This window comes from Athene cunicularia, assembly GCF_003259725.1.
Source record: "Athene cunicularia isolate RWA chromosome Z unlocalized genomic scaffold, athCun1 chrZ_part1, whole genome shotgun sequence".
Classification (NCBI taxonomy): Eukaryota; Metazoa; Chordata; class Aves; order Strigiformes; family Strigidae; genus Athene; species Athene cunicularia.
In genome coordinates, this window is record NW_020799142.1 from 16,121,311 (window position 1) to 16,126,151 (window position 4,841).

A 4,841-nucleotide genomic window follows, 5' to 3' on the forward strand; every position below is an offset into this window, starting at 1 on the left:
TCTGTAGTACCTGCAGTACTGAAAGGAAGTGCTGGCTTGTATCTAATTACCCAGTAACTCAGTTTTCTGTAGACCATCAACTATTCTACCTTCACCTCTAACTTCTCAAAGTTCTTCTATATCTAGGCATGCATAAGACATGCATCACTGTTTTTCTTGCTGAGTCTGGAATTATACATGATTTGAGGATTAGAAATAATGACTTGTGCTCCTGTCTTCCAGAACATTTAGTTCTTTAACTGTTTTGTTCTATAAGCGTAGTTAATTGCTGAAAATAAGGCAACAAATGCTCTCAATCTCCTAAATACTCATTCTCCTCTTTTGTGCTTCATGTTTATACTGTATAGTCAGAAGGGACCTGTACTTACCTAGTTACTGGCAATACATGCATGAAAAACAGATATGGTTGTTCTTGACAAATAGGAGCGTCATGGAAACAGATAACCTGTGACATGGGTTCTTACCCCATGTATCTCATAGTTCTGTTCCTGTGTTTTCTGTGTTATCTGAGCACCAGAACCATTGACTTCTGCTCTGTGGATTCAGGAAACTGCTATCCTACCCACAGAAAGAAAATAAGTGCTTAGTCTAATCTGTAGGAAACTGTCCCCTGTCCTGTGTCCTGTAGTAATAGAAGACTGGAATTGGAAAGAGGCAAGGAGAGCAGGAAGGGAAACAAACTTACTGAAGCAGTGAACTCTTTGTTCTGTTTAGAGGATTTTAACTACCCTTTGGCATTATTTCCTTTAACAAGGAGGTTTTATGTTAATATATTTGGGCATTGAGAAGCGCTACCAAAAAAAAAAAAAAAAAAAAGGGCAAAAGAATCTAGACAGTTCTTCTAGGATATAATACACTACTCTGATTGTTCCTCAGGTTTTAAGCCAACTGTCTTTAATACTTGGCATGATGCTTTACCATCACACAGATCTTTGTTCCTTCTGCATGACTGATGTAGTTGCATAATGGGCCTAGTTGTCTTTTAAATGGGAGGCAGGCTAATTCTAGGCATAACCATTATATCACAGGCATGCAATACCTTAAGTACTGATCTCACAAAGTTCCAAGCACATTCAACAGCATACTGAAAATCACCAGTGCTTCAGCAGAAGCAGTACCAGCATCTGGAAAAAGGTGCTGCTGGCAGAACAGGTGGACAGAGTGCCAGGGCGTCTCACTAATTATCTTGTGGACAGATACTCTTTGACTAAGTGAACACTTAGGAGCCTTCATGTTGCAGGGAGAGGCAGAGTGGGTGTGATTCCTACAGGACACTGCATGAAGTATTTGCATGTGTTTGTGGTCATTAGGTCAAACTGTTTCTTATGGGTAGGTAAAACAGTTGGCACTCTTGGTTCTCCCCAGTGCATTGCAAGGGGTGCAAATAGAGGCTGTAGATGGTTTTGTTGAAGGAGGCAATGTATCTGACAGTATTGTCTGTGTAAACACATACTCAACTATTAACCTTTGCAAAGTTTAAAATAACAATTTTGATCAGCCTTTAGAGGTAAAGGCTAAGGCTTCAGAGCCTTTACTTTTGCAGTAATGTAACTTTGAGGTTATTATATTTTTTGTTTTGGTCTGGGATGTACAAGAAAAACAAGTCAAGCTGTGAAAAAACAAAATGAGAAAAATACCACAATGTGCAAACCTGACTTCACTCTTAGAAGCAGATGCTGTATGAAGGTGTTACTGTGCTTCCTGAGTGCAGGGGCCAGTGCCTGAAATCAAGCTGTGAGACATTACTGAAGCCAAGGAGAACAGGGAAGGATTGTGAGAGTAGTGAGGGATAAGAGAAAGCTGAGTGTCTTTGATACTGTCTTCACTTGACACTGACACTCGATTGGAGCTGTATTACTTCCAATGCTTGATCTCTGCACTGGGGGATCACAGCCAGCCAGCCATTCTGACCATACAGGTATTCATTAAATTTCAGGAAATCAAGTTTTGTATCTCTGGAGACCTAATACGGGATCTATAACCACCACAACTTTGGCCCTGCTTTCCTGCTGGCTCCAGGGAATCCACACTGAATTAGCAGGGTGGGAACAGACCTCAGCGCTACTCCAGAAGGAGCGAAAAACTAGCACAGTCTGTGTAACCACTGGGCTAAGCACCTTCTTTTCTGGAGATTTTTCTGGGAAAACAAATGATTGCCTTAAGCTTTTGGTAGTCTGCCTGCTTTCTAATTAGTAGATCTCTTCAAATGAAACTAAGAAAGAATTCAGGTCTTCAGAAATTTTGCCAATCTTCAAACAAAGGAAATGAAAATACATTAATTATAGCACAAAAAAAAGTGCTTTGCACTAGCTCTGCAGTAAGTTAGGAAGGACAAATGGTTATCACACCTGTGTGTGAGGATCTTTGACAGAAAAATAGTGCAAGTAATAAAGAATAGGATGATGTGGATGAACTAGGGAAGAAGTCAAGAGGAGAAATGAGACAATCAATACTAAATACAGCAAGATTAGCAACAGCTTCTCCAGATAGAACTACTCTCTTCTCTGACAAGTTGAAAAGGATCATGAAGCACTCTGTGTAAAAGTAAAAGCCACAATTTTAATAACACAGGTTCTGTGCGGTGATGTTCTAGGAATAAGCTTCGTAATTTTTATCACCCATATATATTGGTATGTATTCCAGTGACGATGCTATTTGTGGGGCTCGTTCGTCCCACCTTTAAGTAGAATACACGTTTTTCGGACAAACTGTCGTAACTTCATTTCAGCAGCTGAGGGCACTCCATGACCGGCTAAGTGGAAAACACGGTCCTGCCGACAGCTAATCTGAGTCAGGAGAGCAGACGTTTTGGTAGCAGAAAAAAAGGGATGAGGCCAGCTCTGCCTGCCCAAACCAGCGTAAGCCCAGTATGGACTGTAGGGCTACCGGTGTGTATGGCTAGGAGCATAGTGGACTGACTCAGATTGCCATACTGATGATGGAAAAGCCTATTAGTGGCACCATAGGAAGGAATTTCACTTGTGAGACACTCTGGAGGCCAGGTAGATTGTGTTGAGACTGACCACATATAACCTTGGCTGCCCTGGCAAATTCATGGCCATGAACACAGTGCCAAGACTCTGTAATATGCAGGGAGTTGGACATACAAGATTTAATGCACTTCTTTCTGGAAATTTAAGTCTTCAAACACCTTTTCCCCAATACTAGGGTAACAACGAGTGGTTCCTGCCAAGAAAAGGAAGGAACCTTCATCCCACAAATCTGTAATTAGGACACTTAATGACTCTGTAAAATTCCCATTCCTCATCTGACCCAGGGATTTATGCACTCCCAGGCTTCCCAGACCCTCAGTAATCAGGCTTTTATGAAAAAGTTATATATGTGTGTCAAAATGAAGCTGTAGGGATAAGGGATTACTTTTTTTTTTTTTTTTTTTTTCATGTCTGAAGCCTGAGTTTGGGCTAAGTTTGCCCTGTTTCTTGACAGGGTAACTATAGTGCTGCACACCAGTCTGGCTACAGAGCAGCTGCTATCTTAGCTAGCTTGCAAATGACCTTCTTGTACAGACTGCTGGTACGCTTGAGCAGTCAGCTGATGTAACTTAGAAGAAAAATTGGGATATTATAGAGCACTGGCTAGTGTGGCTTTTCTCTTGCAAGATATGAAAGGGTCAGTTTCAAGACTTTGCGTTAATATTACTTTATTCAAGAGAACAGCTTTAGAAGGAAAAAGTGAAATATTTTAATTGTAAACTATCTAGTAGCTCTCCACAGAAGCTAGGAAATGTAAGTCATGTAAGTGTAAGAAATGTTAAGTGCCAGCACATTACGCTTTTAGAGGCCTCTGGGGCACTTAAGTGTTGAACTTAGTATCTACAGCTGAACCTAAAGTTACTTGATGATCTTTGTTTATTTGGACTTAGAAGTCAGGACAGAACTTGCAAGACAGTAGAAAGACTGCAGAAGAGGAAAGATGGAGTAAATTCAGAGGCAGAAAGGGCAGAAACACAATTTATCATTGGGGTTAAGAATGCTGTTAAAAAATCTTATTTTTGCAACAGCTTTTCCTTTGTAAAATGTTGAAATTAATTATATGGTACACTTGGCATCTTGAGACAAGTGTTAGGTAAATGCTACCTGTGCCAAAGTGGAAGAAGCAATCTCAGAGTAACTGAACAGGCTGCACAGGGCAGCCCGGTAACCTCACGGCTTTTTGTAACTCAGAGAGAACATAGCATAAAGACTTTGCTTCAGTAAAATGTAGTTGTAGTCTTGCTTAGCAGAACGCTTTGTAAATTCAGCTTTAACCATATGCCTGTGTCCTCTTAAAATCTCCCCTAATCTTTTACCAGACAAAACCCGCTCTTCAATTTTTTACCACGTGTAGTACCACTTCTTTCCAGCAGAGGGAAAACGTGTACGTCTATCCGGCCTAGTTCCCCTTTCCCCATACGCCTTTCAGCCCAGCAGACCAATGCAATTTACTGATAGACAACAAAGCATCAACAAATCACGTTTACATTAAGGAACTTATTTTGCAATAACGGATACTAATTTGGAGAAAGTTAAACTGTGTGAGGGAAACAATATTCACCCAGGAAGCTAATGCTTGTAAGACTAAGGAGTGAGTGAGTACAGGCTGTATATCCCAGTTTTTCCTTCTTGTTTTATCTCTATCCCTATGGTTGACTGGTTGACTAGACTTCGCAGAGTGAGGTAGGAAGAAAGACACCTGCATGCAGGTCCAGTAACAAACCGCAGATGGGTATAAGTAGTGTGTACCCAATCCAATATATTTGACAGTTGAGCACTGTTACCCTCATAATTCAATACCCATGTAGGGAAACTGAAATATTGTTCTGCATTTTTACTGGGGGGGGG